Raw genomic sequence first — 17,837 nt, forward strand, 5'->3', positions numbered from 1 at the left:
CGGAAAATCCGTTGTCTCTTGCATCACTAGAATCCTCTCCTAAATTACTTACAAATTCGTCACATTCCATGTTTAAAACACTTCTCACACACGGTCTTTATTTACTCAGATAGTAACATGACTGGTGGTGGATAATTCTTTTCGTGCAAGTAAAGACTTGAAACAGACACACTAGCGCATTTGGATGTTAGTTTTGTGATACAGTAAAACCTCGTTAATTTGAAATATTTGGAATGCAAAAATCGGACTTCGAATTACGTGATTTTGAATTAACCACGAACTTGTGATAAAAGAAATGCCAACCCTCACTGTGTCACATGGTGTTCTATTACCCATTACTGCAAGCAATTAACATTGATTCACCGTTTAAAACTTTCAAATGCCATGAAAAAACGATTTCCAAAATGTGTCCTAAAAGGTGCATTTACAGTAATCAAATAACACTTGGATAATTCACTGGGAAACAACCTAATGCAATGAAAGAAAAAGAATTATTCAAAGGTGAGGAGAAATCTATGCTGGCTCCCCTGTGCAAGTGCTTTGTTCGTTGGAATATGTACTGTATGCATTTTAGATGTCTTGTACTTGCACGGAAAGTGTCTGATGCCCTTAAAACATTGTGGTTTATCAAACTTTCCTATGACAAGGGGAGGAAGTAGGAAGTCTCTTGCTTCTTCTTCTTCTTCTCCTTCTTCTTCGTATTTGATGGACTTCACTTGCATATTGCGTCCAGCCACCAGTCTTACGTATAACAAAAGGGAAGTTTCGTGAATAAACGAGGTTGGGACAAGTTTGTAAGTGGATTAAGCCTGTAGGATATCTCTCTCTCGCTTCCGTTTGCATTGCATTACAGTCCAGTGACTCTCCTTGTGTGATTTCCCGCCATGCCACTTCTCAAGAGTTCTCTCATAACGCCATCCCTTGCTGCGTAACAAAATGTTCTAAGAGCTATTAATGCATGCAATCACCTTGATTCACAGTTTAAATCCTTCAAATGCCATGGGGAAACAAAGCACTATTTCCGAAATGTATCCAACAAGGTGCATTTACATTATTCAAATACACTCAACTCTCGATTTACTGTAGTCGGATCAACTGCGATAACCATGATATCAAAAACACTAAAAATGCATGAGTGTTAAGAGTTACAGTAATACAGAATTACAAAGGGTCGAGATAATATTGTCGAGTCATAATAGTAGCAGGGGTGAAGTTATTTGTAGCTGGTGTGTCACCTGCCGCGAGCACCTGCTCTACTCCACACCGTCCCACTCTCAGTCACTATTTTATTTTTGATCAGTGCAGTTCAGTTCGTAAACAATGGCAACCGAATGGAAGCATGTTGTTTTGACAATTCAACAGAAGTTGGATATCGTACAAAAATAGTTACATTACATATAATTCACATTAATTTAAAATGTTAAAATGTTTAATCAGAAGACAATAACTAGATCAATTTTTTGGAGTTGACAATAACTAGAAACAATAAGAAAATTTCGTTCAACATTAAGTGTAATAGAACGAGGGTCTACCGTTAAACAGGCGTGTGTCCAATATAAGGTTGGTGATTCTACTATGCAGGATATTTTGCGCACAAAGACAAACTTCTATCATTAGCTTGTTCATCTGATGCAAACAGTGGTATCGCAAACCAAAAAACTATGAAAAAAATCTCTGTTTGAGGAGCTTGACCAATGCATGTTGGAGTTGCTTTCACAGAAGCGAGCTCAAAGGACTTCGGTATTGGGACCGATCTGTGTGACTAAGTAAAATTATTTCTTGAATAAAATTACTGTGTCCACCTATTCAATACCCGTCTTACCAATAAAAAGTCCTCACACAGTTGTTTAACACTTGTATAGTTATACAGTCAATAAACGTGGAATACGCATTGTATTACTATACAGCACGTATACACTCGTTCCAAGGCGTAGGAATCTCTTCCTGCAGTTCACTGGCGTTTTTTGCACGTTCACTGCCTTTATGATCGCTTCTGCTGGTTATCTACGAGCAAAACTTTCCGGAAAGTCACGCAGTAGCACGGCATATTGAAAAGGCAGTGGCAACACAAAGTGAGACAGCTGGAAATTGGCTTATATTGATATCAACGTTTCTTCAGCTTGCTTGTGTAATGAACGTCAAAAAATAAATGGAAAAGCTTAAGAAAAGACCAGTATCTCCTATCTGGGATAGTACGGAAAACGTAAGCAATTGTAATTGAATCGGCGAGTTGAAAAGTGTACACATTCCAAAATCCTTACTTTTCAGGAGAAAGGAAAACCTGTTTTGTAGCTAAAAGGAACGTTTGATCAAAAAAGTTTCTGTTAGGCATTTATACATCATATTTCTGCGTATTCAAGTACAAAGTATGGAAATCATATTGCGTACGGTTTTCAAGTTATACATACCATTTTTTATGTCGAGGAATATGTCCCTTCTTATACTCAAATTTGAGGAAGATCTTTGTAGAGGCAGGTAATGTATAATACAGTAAACTCGCAATTTCAAAAGTCTATTAAGCAGTAACACATTATTACACAAAAATACGCCCAAGCATCATTTCTTTTATCGTTATTCAGTGTCATTCCGTGAGACAGCTGGAAATGGGCTTATATTAATATCAACATTTCTTCAGCTTGCTTGTGTAATGAACGCCAAAAAAGAAATAGAAAAGCTTAAGAAAAGATCAGTATCTCCTATCTGGGATAGTACGGAAAACGTAAGCAATTGTAATTGAATCGGTGAGTTGAAAAGTGTACACATTCCAAAATCCTGACTTTTCAGGAGAAGGGAAAAACTGTTTTGTAGCTTAAAAGAAAGGTTTGATCAAAAAAGTTTCTGTTAGGCATTTATACATCATATTTCTGCGTATTCAAGTACAAAGTATGGAAATCATATTATGTATGGTTTTCAAGTTATACCTTTTTTTATGTCGAGGAGTCCCTTTTTTAGGGTACTCAAATTTGATAAAGATCTTTTTAGAGGCAGTAATGTATAATAAACTCGCAATTTCGAAAGTCTTTTAAGCAGTAACACATTATTACACAAAAATACGCCCAACCATAATTTCTTTTATAGTCATTCATTGTCATTTCGTCCCTTTAAAGTGTTTTACGTCACGAAGATGTCTTGCCTCCATAACCTCTGAATGTTTAAAATACCGTGAAGATCATCATCATTATTGTCCATTCTTTCAATGTGTGTTAAATGTTATATGGGTAAGTCTAATATTTCACCACGATTATATTACTGTAGACAATAAATACCATGAAAATAAACTGCTCACTCGTTTCTTTTTCCACTACTCGCTGATGTACAGGGCATATACAAGGGTCCTGGTCTGTATAAGCAATTCAATGAATAACTATAACAGATGTATACACGGGAGGCTTATATGCGGTTTATTAGTAACGAATTTCACATAAACGGTGTATAAACCTTGTATAAATGTTATACACCGTTTATTAGTAAGACGCTACAATTATATTTTTTAGTGATTACAATCTACATGAAATATAAACACTAGTTAGGGACATGTTTCACCTTAGTTTTTGGCATCTTCAGCCTAATGTCTATTGCTCACTGTATAATGTTTCGTAAAATTTGTTGTACAATTAATTTTATAAAAAATTGATGAAAATAAGTTGTGTTGCTCACGGTAAAATTATTTTATAAAATCCGTGAAAACATCAGGATGGCCATCGATGAACTTACTTCTGAACTAAGATGTGTATGTGCTACCATCTATCGATAAACTTTTAAACCAAGAATCAGCTGTTCAACTTACAATGTGTTCGAGAGTATGGCTCCAACAAACAAAGCAAAACTTGCCGCTTTAGCTGCAATTATATGTTGTACAGTGGTAAAAAGGAAGGGAAAAAATGCCAGGAAATGCTGGACTCGGGGCTTGATCAAAAGAAGAGAAGAAGGTAGAGGATTGCTGTCCGTGGTCGAAAATTGGTAGAGGTTAGAAGACCAGTATTACCGAGCGAGTTGGCCGTGCGCGTAGAGACGCGCGGCTGTGAGCTTGCATCGGGGAGATAGTAGGTTCGAATCCACTTCGGCAGCCCTGAAGATGTTTTTCTGTGGTTTCCCATTTTCACACCAGGCAAATGTTGGGGCTTTACCATAATTAAGGCCACGGCCGCTTCCTTCCAACTCCTAGGCCTTTCCTATCCCATCGTCACCATAAGACCTATCTGTGTCGGTGCGACGTAAAGCCCCTAGCAAAAAAAGTTTTCATATAGGAATTCGGCGATTGTGTTTTTTGCCTGTCTTCTTGCATTTCTGCTGTGGTAAAGTGGCGTTTTAACTTCGTACAAACAAGGATATTTCTGGTATTTGTCAGTAAAACACTTCCTTAGTCGACCCGGATTCCGCCATTTTAGAAAGAAGTGTTTGTTTACAATCGAGCTTTAATTTTAATTTTACGGAATAGAACATGTCCTATTTTGTGAAAAGTTTTATCAAAGGTTTTATAAAACTTGAATTTGACTGTGAGCAACAGAAACAGAAATTTTATAAAATTAAAGTATTGTACAATAAATTTGACAGAAAATTTTACCGTGAGCAACAGGCATAATACTAATCTTAAGGTCAAGTCTTAACTCTATTAACATTGGAACTTAATACTAAACTTAAATCAAATACTAAATACAATGATCTTATGCTTATTACATATTTACATAGTTTACAATATGTACATTAACTAAATGCCAGAATTTGGAAACAAGGGAGCAATAAAATATTTTATTTTACATGACTAGAAAACATCTGAGACGTCTGAATGAAAGTTATGCAAATGTGTGTGTATTGGCTAGATGTTGATCACAGCGTGAATTGGAGTATCTCCAACTGTTTGACTAGTGATTGATCACAGCGTGAATTGGGGCTTCTCCAACTTATGGATGAACATTAGGTTGAAGGTTTTACAGCTGGTTCGTTCAAAGGTGGTTATGGTCATTATCATAAGTATATTGTTGCAAAACCGGAACCGTGGTTAAAGTCGATCGTGTTGGATTTGAATATTCCTTTAGAAAGAAGCATGGTTGGATGGTAATGTTTAATCTATTGGAAACATAATGTTGGTATTGTTCATTGGTGCTCATCCGGAAAAAAAAATAAAAAAAAAAATATAAAAAAAAAATTGAAAATTGTGCCATTCTTGTTGATTAACGTTCTCATTGGTGCATTGTTCAACCTTGGGAGGAATTGTGAGATGTTTGTAACTGAATAAGAGAAAAAAGTAATTTAGAATGTGTATGTAGAGCCCAAGATAATCATAATTGTAAAGTGAAAGTGTTTACCGCATAAAAGTGGACAAACTTACTTATCTTGTCGATGTTAGCTGGAAACATCAGTTCCGATTGCGTCTGAACGACTAACCTTACTACTCCTAGTGAAGTATTGGTGCGGTAACGGAGGGGTGGAGCGTAGAGGGGAAGAGGGAGTGAGTTTCAATTTGTGCGTCTGTGTTGTTGCTTGAGAGGCGTTACTCGAATTGGATTGGGCGGGCGCAGCATTAGGCGTGGCAATTGGAGCGCATGCGTGCTGTGATTTAAATAAACTGGGGACTTTATTCTGATTAACCTCGGAGTTGCCTCATATAAAGGATTTTTGTTGTCAATAATGTCGTTAAGATTATTATTTTTATTATAAGTTTGTTCCAAATAAATGTACAAGTTTTCCGTCTCGTTCAATAAGACTTGACCTTAAGATTAGTATTAGGCTGAAGATGCCCAAAACTAAGGCAAAACATGTCCCTAACTAGTGTTTATATTTCGTGTAGATTGTAATCACTACAAAATATAATTGTATTGAATAGATGGACACAGTCATTTTATTCAAGAAATAATTTTACTTATTGTATCTTCAATACGGAACAAAATGAGAATAGTTACTTGTAACTGTTTGACTAAAGCAAAGTTTTTCTTTGAAGCTCTTGGAATGGAGGGTGATTTTGATGCGTCATCTGGATGGTTTACACGCATTAAACAGCGACATGGCATCCGTGATGGCAGTGTAAAAGGCGAGTTGTTAAATGGAAATAGAGAAGCTGCTCAGCAGTTCAGTTTGGATTTTGAAAAATTTGTTCTGGATGAGAGTTTGGTCCCGGAACAAATTTACAATGTGGATGAGTCTGGTATGTATTGGAAATGCCTATCAACCCGTACTCCTGCTTTCAAACAGGAGCGTTGTGCACCAGGTTATAAAGCATCTAAAGAAAGGATGATGATTATGACCTGCGCGACTCTACTTTCAGTACGCCTGTTCTATTTTTTACTTTTTGTGGGTTAACCACGATTTTACTTATCCGGGAAGCCTTACCCCTACATTATTCTGGTTAATCGAGAGTTGAGTGTAATGCACTTGGATAAATCAGTGGCAAACATGACCTTACGCAGCGGGAGAAGAAAAAACACGATTGAAGGACGAGGAAAAATTATGCTGGCTCCCCTTCTCCTCGCAAGTGCTTTATTTTTTTAGGTTTACTTTACTGTTTGCAGTTTTAAATGCTTTGTACTTGCATGGAAAGTCTCAGACGCCCTTAGAACATTGTATCTTATCAAAATTCCCTATGACGAGGGGAGGAGGTCTTTCGCTTCCATCTGCATTGCAACACAGTACAGTACCACAAGTCCGTTTGGGCTCTGCATTAAAAAAATAAAAAGCGCAGTTTCATCTGCATTGATAATATTGTTCGGTGCGTATGAATTGATTATAATTAACAGCCACATTTTTCGCTAACTGTCGGCATCACCGGTTTTTACGGATTCTGCTTCTCCGCACACTGCCTGCTACGTAATATTGTTACAAAAGAATTACGATTCCACTTGAACTTCAAACTATGAAACCCACTATAGATGCACCAAAGTGAGTGAAAGTACGGAATCTACCGCTGCATGTTTTGTAAAATGCATTCTGTCGCGATGCGGAGAAATTTTGAATTTAAATTACTCTGCAAAATACTATTTAAAAGGAATCTGAATGCAGTTTAGAATTAAATGTCTGAATTGTTTTCCGTTTAAATATGACATATGGGGACAGTTTTCTTCCATCTGCGGTTACACAAAGCGTAACTGTACACTCAACATCGAAAACCAGGTGAGCCAGGAGCGTGTTGCCAACCTTGACGCAAATAAAACCTGCGCCCCAATTTCGTGCCTCAAAATTTTTCAAAAAATATGCGGGGATTATTAGCGTAAATACGGGAATTAATTTTGATACAAAATAACCTTTGGAAATATGGTAAATTATGGTAAGTAGACATGAAATTGACAAATTTATCATCAATTTGAAGTTTATCTTATCCAATAATTACTTCTCTTTCAATAATACAGTTTATCAGCCTCCCTATTGGAGCTCCTGAATTGGGTATACTGGCAGAAATATATATATGGGCCACTTGAAAAAGACCAACATTTTAAATAATATTGAAGGAATCTTTTTTTTTTTCGGTCGACTTTGTTGATGGTATTTTTACTATAAGTGATGAAAAGATCATAAAAAAATGAATCTGTTTTGAATCTTTTCAATTAAATAGATCCTCATATTAAATTCACGCTTGAATCAGAAGACAGTAACTCTTATCAATTTTTTGGAGTTAACATTAACTAGAAACGATAAGAAACTTTCGTTCAACATATTCTGAAAACCTACACAGGTCTTTATGCCATTAAACACTATTCACTCTATCCTGAAGCCCATAAAAGGGCGATCTTTTTCAGCTTAATCCACAGAGCCTTCAATAAATCATTATCTGACCACCAATGTTAAAAAAGAAAGGAATTTAATTATACCATAGCTGATAGCAGCTGGCCCCGAGGTGAAGAGGAAGTGTGCCTGCCTCTTACCCAGAGGCCCCGGGTTCGATTCTTGGCCAGGTCAGGGATTTTTACTTGCATCTGAGGGCTGGTTTGAGGTCTGCTCAACCTATGTGATTAAAATTGAGGAGCCATCTGACGGTGAGATGGCGGCCCTGGTCTAGAAAGCCAAAAATAATGGCTGAGGTGATCAGTTGTGCTGACCACATGACACCTTGTAATCTCCAGGCCTTTGGGCTGAGCAGCGGTCGCTTGGTAGGCCATGGCTCTTTGGGGTGCAAGAATCGCAAAAATTACACTGGCAAATATGTGTGTTATCATTTCATCACAAAGAAGAAAAGGATGTGGGTCTGCATCAGAATAACTTGGAAGATTTCTGGAGTGATGAATGGATACATTAAAAGGCAATGTGTAAACAGCAAACTGAGAAACATCACAGAGCAGGCATACCTTGGCATACTGCACTTGTATTTATGTCACTACTGCATCCATCTCCGTCGACTTCGCAGTTACTTGATGCTGTCCGCTTGAAACACGTGTCTCACTGATCGCTATTGCCTTATGCACATGGGGTTGGGCACAGGACTCACTCGCTGTACAGGCTTAACAATCCATCTGTGCGTGCGCACTAGGGTGACTAATTTTTTCTCTGGTCAACTTATACCAGGTATATGCATACGTTTTTGCTGATTTTTGTGATAAAGAAAGCACGTAATTTTCAGGGAAAGTTTATTATTTTGTTTATTTAAAATATTGGCCATTGGATTCTACACACTTGGCCCATCTTTCAGGTAAGTTATCAACACCATATCAGAAAAACTGCTTGTGTTTTATGGCAGACCATTTGTCAAGCCATTTTCCAACTTCCTCTAAATTGCTGAAGTGCTACTCTGCGAGCACTTGCCCCATTGATGCGAAGAGGTGATAGTCGGATGGCGCCAGATCGAGGCAGTATGGCAGGTGCAAAAGGATGTCACTTCCAAGTGATTTCAAGGTGTCTTTCACTGGTTTTGCTGTGTGAGACAGTGCATTGTCTTGTAACAAAATCACTTTGCCATGTCTTCTGGCCCATTCTGGTTGTCTTCCGATCAATGCGTGATTTAAATTAATCATTTGTTGGCGATAGCATTGAGTTTGAGTTGAGTTGTCATCCAGTAATGCCTGCAATTGCTCGTCTTCGCACTTTTGTGGTTTACCAGAGCGCACTGTCTTTCACATTGAAATCGCCATGTTTAAATTGTCGAAACCATGTCTTACATGTTCTAATTGATGGAGCGTGTTCACCATATGCTTCTACCAGCAAACGATGACTTTCCACTGCCTTTTTCTTTTGATTAAATAAGGAAAGGTATGCGTGCCACAGATGTTCCTTTTCAGGCACAAACATCAACATGAACGATACAACACGTGCTAGTGTTTGGCGGACTCAACTTGTGTGTGTTGGTAGGTTAATATCAAATTACAAGTAACAACTCTCATTATTGTTCCGTATTGAAGATGACGTTAGGCATAGATATCAAGGATAATTTAATAAAAAACCACCTATTCAATACTTTCCACGTTTAATGTGGTTATTCTCTACATGATTTTATGTAGACTTATTTGGTCAGGTACATGTTTCACCCATTATTTTGGGCATCTTCAGCCTGTAAACAACCTTTAGGTCAAGGTTTGGGACCTTTTTAACCAATATAAACATACCAGTATATACAATATATACAAACATAAGTTAATACAGTTAAGTTTTTTTGGTCCTAATCTATCTGATATGAAAAATGTCCAAAACTAAAATGGATCTTCTTTTCGGTAAAGAGGATTGCATATCGGGGTTTATGTGACCCCTATATCATATTAAGTTCTTGACGTACCGTGTCTGGTGACAGGATGTGTCGTCAACAATAAGTGGAGATTTGAACTGATTGTTGCTTGTAGGTTGGTCAAGATTGGAAATATAAATTTAAATTAAATGTGTTTTAACTTGGCAGTTTTATTCTGGTTAACTTAAAATGTTCAAAAATAAAAATAAAATGAAACGGATCTTCTTTTTTTTAATCATAAGTCTTGAGAAAGGGTGATATTAAAACTGGTAAGCCCAGAGCCGTCCCCGTGGTGTAGGGGTAGTGTGCCTGCCTCTTACCCGGAGGCCCCGAGTTCGATTCCCTGCCAGGTCAGGGATTTTTTCCTGGACCTGATGGCTCGTTCGAGGTCCACTCAGCCTACGTGATTAGAATTGGGGAGCTATCTGACGGTGAGATGGCGGCCGTGGTCTAGAAAGCCAAGAATAACGGCCGAGAGTCACACCTCGGTTGGTAAAGAATGATCACTACCGAGCTCGATAGCTCCAGTCGCTTAAGTGCTTAAGTGCGACCAGTATCCAGTATTCAAAGATATAAGCTTCATTGTTGTTTCCGTATTGAACTGAGATCACAGAGATGAGTTATTTATAAGGTTCAACCTATTCAATACTAATTACGTGTTGTATAGATGTTATTTACAACGTTTATTTAACATGGGACCGGTTTTGACATTTAAATGTCATCGTCAGCCATAAACAAATCACAAACAAAGTGTAAATTTTAACAGGTAAAAATCAAGCCTTTCGAAACAATGTGCATTGAGAAGTCTACAAGTGCATTACATGATCAAAGTGTCTCTACTAATTTACATTCTCACTTTGACAACATTTGAATCAATAATGTCTTAGCGGACTGCCAGATTGTTGTTCAGGGATTCAAATACAACTGTTAATATGTCTTGTCGTGCATTAGCACATGGATTGACCAGCCAGAGCTGTATACCAAGTGATTCCAATAAGTTCTTGATGTTGTATTTGACACATCGTGTATATAGGTGTTTTGATGACTTTTGGCTTTGAAAATATGTCAGAACCTTCTATTAACTTTGATTGGTAAGAAAACCATGTACATATCTGAGTAGTCACTACACCGGTTCTAATTATTGTTATTTTATTAACACAAGATGTGTATGGGTGTATCTAGACTTTTATGCTTTGATAACTAATAAAAAAAAACTTTTGATCTTTGAATAGTAACAAACTATGTACATACTTCAATGTGTCACTACGCCAGTTTTAATTATTACGCCATTGCTCATTTGTTTGATAGTTTGTTTGACACATGGTGTAAATAGGCTGGTAAGGACTTTTTTTAATCTGATGATATGTTGGAACCTTATATTAATCTTTGATTAGTAAAAAATCATTGTACATATCTCAGTGTGGCACTACGCCAGTATTAACATAAGGTATGAATGGGCGTATAAAGACTTTTGTGATTTGATAACATTTCAAAACCTTCCCTTAATCTTGGAATGTACATATTTCAATGTGTCACTGCACCAGTTTTGATTATTATGTCCTTGCTCATTTGTTTGTGATTTGTTTTTGGTTGATTTATGACATTTAAATGTCGAAACCAGTCCCATGTTAAATAAATGTTGTAAATAACATCTATACAACACGTAATTAGTATTGAATAGGTTGAACCTTATAAATAACTCATCTCAGTATCCAGTAATTGGTAGATAGTAGGCAAATGCTGGGGCTGTACCTTAATTAAGGCCACCGCCGCTTCCTTCCCATTCCTAGGCCTTTCCTATCCCATCGTCGCCATAAGACCTCTCTGTGTCGGTGCGACGTAAAGCAAATAGCAATAATGAGAAGAATGATCACTGGCTTGTGACTTCATGGTTTCTGTGTGTTAGGATAATAGGTACTCTTCAGTGAGAGTTTTTCTAGTATCTTGTTCACTTTCAAATGACTGAGCAAGTAGCCACGTGGTTTGAGGCCCATAACTGTCAGCTTGCATTCGGGAGATAATGCGTTCAAATCCCACTGTCAGCAGCTCTTAACCTGGTTTTCCGTGGTTTCCCATTTTCACACCAGGCAAAAAGCTGGGGCTGTACCTTAATTAAGGCCATAGTCGCTTCTTTCTCGCTCCTAGCCCTTTCCTCCCCCATCATCGCCACACGACCTGTGTGTGTCAGTGTGACGTAAAGCAAATAAAAAACAAACACTGTCAAATGAGTAGGAATCCTACTTGCATTTATGAGACCAGAAACATTTTCGAAACTATTTGACAAAGAATCTGATCTTTTATGAAACTCCATTAATGTCAGCGGGTCGAAAGTAGAATTTCCTGAGATAGCTAGAAAAATAGAATGGGATTTTCTTTACAAATGATTTAAACACTACCAGTCACAATTTTTATTAAATGCTGTACTCCTCAATGCGTTTCAGAGTTTAGGCTCCACCATTAGATGGTGAAATGATGACGTTTAATTGTTGCTTTACTTGATACACAATTGTTTTCAAAGAATATTAAGCTATTTCATTTAAGAGTAGAGGCTATGTGAATTATGAATTTACATCTATGTTGAGTCAGTTATGTTTGTGTGTCTTGGAATTATACAGTTGCGCTAAAGTTTAATATTGCTTTTAAATATTCACCATTTTTAGCCCGCTTGGTGGCCATGATCGTGAAGGCATCAGGTCTATATAGTCTGACATTGTGGTTAGCTGGTTCGAGTCCCAATGGTTGAAAATAGTTTGCATCATCCGAATGTCGGCTGGCAGGGTAGCAGAGATGGTGGTATACAATTTCTAACACTAGCTTGCATACCAAAAGCCTGGATTCAATTCCAAACCTCTGTGCATTGTTCATATGGAGTAAGGGCATATGACACTGTTGATGGTGATCATCAATCGGGTAGGGACTTTAAGCTTTGAGCAGATCTTCTTGTGCTATTGGAGAGGCATAGGCTATGTGCTGGCAGCAGGTTTCACCCTCTTCCTTCTTACTATCATATATTGCATCATTCATCTCATCTCATTACCTTCTCTCATCAGGAAGGGCATCTGGTTGTAAAAACTTGCTACGAAGATTCATCTCACTTCATACCTGGCCCCTTAGTGAAATGGGACAAAGGTTGGATGTACATACAAATATTCGTTTTCAATTTTATTATTGAGCATGTGTTGAGAATCTGTTATGATATCTGTACATTTCTAGAGTTTGTAAAAATACGGTATTTAATTTTATCCCTTTTGGATGTGTATAAAATTCAAACAGACTGACAGACACTACTACAAGAATACGTGGCGGCACTTCAGCTATATTAAGCATGAAAAATCAGCAGTTGCGCATCCAAAAGGGATAAAATTAAATATTTTAGAAACTCTTGAAAATTTATAGACATCAATCGATAGATGCTTTATGATAAAATTGAAAATGAATATTGAAAACAGTTAGTTTGAAAACTGCCACATTAATGACACAACTCAAAACTCCAAGTTGCAGAAATGAAGTGCCTATGCACTATGATACAGAAGTTCAGGAAGGACAAGATCCGGAACAGAATAGTCCGAGAGGAGGTGCGAGTAGGAGACTTCCAACTACAAAGGATCCAGAAGGAAAAAAAAAAAAAAAAAACCTTGTTGGTAGACCCAGAGGAAGGTGGACCAATCTAGTAAAGGAAGATGTCGAGGAGAGATCACAAGATTGGGAGGTTATGAGAAAACAGTAGTTCATGGGCAAAGATGGAGGGGGCTCGTACACCACACCCAGGCAACTGGAGATTGTCAACGATGATGATGATGGTGATGATGAAAATGATGAGATTATCAGACTCTACCAGCAACTCTATATTTCTGAGATGACACACAAACATAACTGACTCTACATAGATGTAAATTCATAATGCACATAACCCCTACTCTGGAATGAAATATAAACAGGATTTTATTTTTTATTTAAACTCATTTATTGAAAACATAAAGCAATTACAATTTATTTTTCCACATAGTTTCCTGCTTTGGAAATGCATTTGTCCCAGCGTATGGGCAGCTTTTTAATGCCCTCATCATAAAAAGAACAGGGTCGTGTCACCAGCCATTTGCGCACAAAGTCTTCCACACTCTTGTCATCTTCAAATCGTTGCCCCCCTAGAGCTTCTTTAAGCGGTCCTAACAAATGGAAGTCGCAGGGCGATAAGTCCGAGCTGTATGGAGGATGATCAAGTGTAGTCCAGTGCATTTCCTGTAGCTAAGAGACAGTAAGAGCTACAGTATGGGGCCACGCATTGTCGTGGAGGAGGATGACCTGTCAAATCGGTTGGTTTCGTCTTTTGCGGCGATATGCAACCCTCACCTTGTTCAACAACTCGCAGCAGTAACCAGCATTGATTGTGCGTCACTCATGCAAAAAATAAATCACCAAAATGCCTCGCCGATCAAAAAAACTGTTGCAAGAACCTTGCCAGCTGACAGTCGAATCTTGGCTTTCACTGGTGCTGCCTCCCCTTTCCTCTGCCGCTCCTTACTGGCTTGTTTGGATTCGGGAGTGTTGTGGTGGACCCATTTTACGTCGCAGGTGACGACCCTACTCAAAAATGCATCACCTTCTTCCGCAAACCCTGCTGTAAGTCTCTGACAGACCTCCAAACTTCTCAACTTCAGATATTTGGTCAAAAGGCGAGGGACCCATCTGGAACACACTTTACAGAACTGTAGGTCATTTGTAATGTTTGCTTGACAACTTGCGTAACTGATTCCGACTTGTTCTGCAATTTCTGATACTCTCGCCCGTCGATTGTTGTCAATAATGTCTTTAACTACACAAATGTTTTCGTCTGTAATGCTGGTCCGAGGACGGCGATAGTTTTGCCGATTTCCCACATGTTCTTGACAATGTTTGATCACGGAACTGTGCAGTCAATCTCTGGCAAATTTTCGCCGCTATAACTCCTTCAGGAGCAAGAAATTTTGTGATTATGCATTGCGCAGTGGAGGGGTGCACCTGCTGCTCCGACATCATGAGTGTTACTGACAAAATGCCAGGAAATATCCAACAGCACGTTCTCCCCACTCCTAACGGTGCTGCCTAAGCATAGCAGAAGCGCAGGGCCAGTCCTACCAACTGTTGATATTCAGGAACAAAAATCCCGTTCATATTTGATCAACCTAATAGTTCAATATTATTTGAAAACAATTGTGTATCAAGTAAAGCAACAAAGGAATGTCATTTCACCACATGACAATGGAGCCTAGACTCTAAAATGCATTGTGGGGTACAACTGGCAACAGTTGTAATTATTCCTAAGGAATTAATTCACATTCACAGACAAGGTCTACATAAAGCATGGTTATGTTTAATAATGGGAAGTATTGTCTAATTGGTGATGTTTAGAATTTGTATATACCGAGCTCGATAGCTGCAGTCACTTAAGTGCGGCCAGTATCCAGTAAGTGATAAAAATCATTGTTATCCGTATTGAAGATACCTGATTTTTGCCTTGAGGAGGTAATTTGACTGATGATGCCCTCAATGAAGGGCGAAACATGTTTCAAGCGGAATTAATAATAAATTCCTAAATGTAAAATTTATATGTATTGAATAGGTGACAAAATAAACCATTTAGCATCCTACATTCAGTATCCAGTAATTGGGAGATAGTGGGTTCGAGCCCCACTGTCGGCAGCCCTGAAGATGGTTTTCCGTGGTTTCCCATTTTCACACCAGGCAAATGCAGGGGCTGTACCTTAATTAAGGCCACGGCCGCTTCCTTCCAATTCCTAGGCCTTTCCTATCCTATCGTCACCATAAGACATATCTGTGTCGGTGAGACGTAAAGCAAAAAAGAATTTGTATAAATTCATCATATAATTTGTGCAGGCTAGAATGAGAGAAGATTACGAGGCACAGGTTGATGATGTTAGAGTTAGCAGCAAATTAATTCTATTGATGACTGATATAAGGAGATAGGTAAATTTTAAGAAGATAACAGGGTTAACAGGAATAGGAACTACTTTATGAATTTCTGTGCTGGTGTGGAATTGTCTGTCCTTTCGTGAATGATAAGGCCATTCACATCCACACATGATGAACAGTGCTCATCATTGGCGTCTGTAGTAGTAAACCAAACCCCTTGAAGTAATAGCTCTGAAGGACTATGGTTTACCAAGTGACTGCTGCTCATCCTGAAGGCCTGCAGATTACGAGGTGTCATCTGGTCATTACTGTTACGTAGTTCTCCGTGGTAGTTAGAGGTGAAAGAAGGTGCTGGGATGAATAGCACTCAATCTACGAAATTAAAGTTAATTTTAAAATTTAACAAGGTTATATTTTTCTTTTCAAGATCAAGAAATAACAAATATAACAGGTACTCAGTAGCCTAACAACAAATCGAGAATGTACAATTACAGTGTTACAGGATTTGGGCTCCGACAGCCAGACACACCGTTCTTGAGCAGAAAGCCCAACTTTACCCAAATACAAGATTCGACAAAGGGGCAGAAGACCCCAATTATGCCCAGGAGCACTTGCTCCCAATTACCTGATAAAGCCTCCTCGAGGCACACACAATCAACTTTTAAGAAAGAGCAAACCCGCTCTTTAAATTCAAGCCTATCAAAGGCCACACCAAACTCCACCTTTAAGCTGTCCTCCAATTACAATAATACAGGGGTAAAACTACCCAACCTACTGAGGCCTATTCAGTGAAGAAACAGGACAATTACATGACCTCCAAAAATACCACCTTGAGAGGAAGCGAGACTGCACTCCTAATACATTTTGTTTAAAACCTACTTGGCACTATGCCGTTAATGCAAGGGCTAATCCCATACTAAAGAGGTGACACGATAGGAAAACTTATTACATTTCGAAACGAAGAAAAATGGTTGAGAAAACGTAGTCACCTCAAGAACAATATGAAAGGGAGCTCGAGAGGGTAGGCACTCTCTATCCCAATTTGTAGTTACAGAGGCAGAATTTAAATCAAGAGTCTTTTACATTTTAGAGGAAAGTTACATGGTAGAAGGTTTCGAACCCGCCCCGAGGGTTAAACTGCTGAGCTGGCAAGAAAATAAGTTATAAGACGGCCATTACCTGGTGGTTGAACTGCTGCCCGAAGAAAGAGGCGCTTCCCGCCCCCTGCTACATAATATACACAACGATAGGAGTTACTGAAGTGGCGCAGAGACCCGAAAATCAGCAGTTTATATACCCTCGCGGAACATTCGAGACCTTTCAGGAATGATAACACCCGCCCACAATCATTTTATTGGCTAACAACGAAAACCCCTACACCAGATGAAGAAGAAACACATTATTGGTGGAAAATTAATTAGAGAAATTCGGGATTGGTAAATTCAAAACAAGGGGAAAGAGCAGGGTTATACAGCCAACCTAAACAATGACTGAAAGAAATTTAACAAAGAACAAACTTTTGAACACAAAATTTCTCCAAAAAAACAGTTCTTTCACTTCGCACTAGGGTGCGCCATTGTAGTCCTTCAGTAGTGCCATCTAGAAGAGAATGTTCACACTTCTTACTACAGGCAAAACAAAAATACATCGAAAACGACACAGTTCAGAACACTTCAAAATTTACAAGTAGGGACATCTTCTGAGAAACTAGGGAATTAACACTGTAGTTAATGTTCAGGCTTCCTCCAGTAGAGGAGTTTCAACTGGCGCAATGTTTGAATTAGCGGAGCGGAGGTGTACCGCCCGGTACAATTACGATGAACTCTCTTGGCTGTTATTCATGGTTTTCTGGACTGGGGCCATGATCTCTCCGTCAGATAGCTCCTCAGTTGTAATCATGTAGGCTGGCTGGACCTTGAACCAGCCCTCAGGTCCAAGTAAAAATCCCTGAACTGGCAGGGAATTGAACCTGGGTCGTCTGGCTAAGAGATAGGCATGCTGCCCTTAAACTGTGGGTAGTAATTTTCCACAGGCTCATTTCCATTAGCTCATTTTATCCTGTACATAGTGTGTGAAATATTTGAATTGCTTAAACAGTACATTATTGTCATTTTGATGGTGTTACCATATGGTTCCCCTTTTCTTGGGCAGCTATCCCTTGTGGAATTTCCCCCTGGTGAGTCGATAAACTTAGCACACAAGTTGAGAGCTACTTATGTTAAGATGGTTGAGTATGAAACTATTAAGATTTCCCTTGTTCTCTTGTATTTTCTTGTTTGTCCTTTTC

At 38.5% G+C, this 17,837-nt stretch overlaps 1 protein-coding gene across 1 annotated transcript in view; it reads left to right on the forward strand.

Moving 5' to 3' along the window:
- The window catches only part of Afg3l2 (AFG3 like matrix AAA peptidase subunit 2), a 268,652-nt gene that overhangs the window by 152,097 nt on the left and 98,718 nt on the right, over positions 1-17,837 (forward strand). The gene's annotated exons all lie outside the window — the stretch shown is intronic.

Source organism: Anabrus simplex, chromosome 5 (genome assembly GCF_040414725.1).
Source record: "Anabrus simplex isolate iqAnaSimp1 chromosome 5, ASM4041472v1, whole genome shotgun sequence".
NCBI classification, from domain to species: Eukaryota; Metazoa; Arthropoda; class Insecta; order Orthoptera; family Tettigoniidae; genus Anabrus; species Anabrus simplex.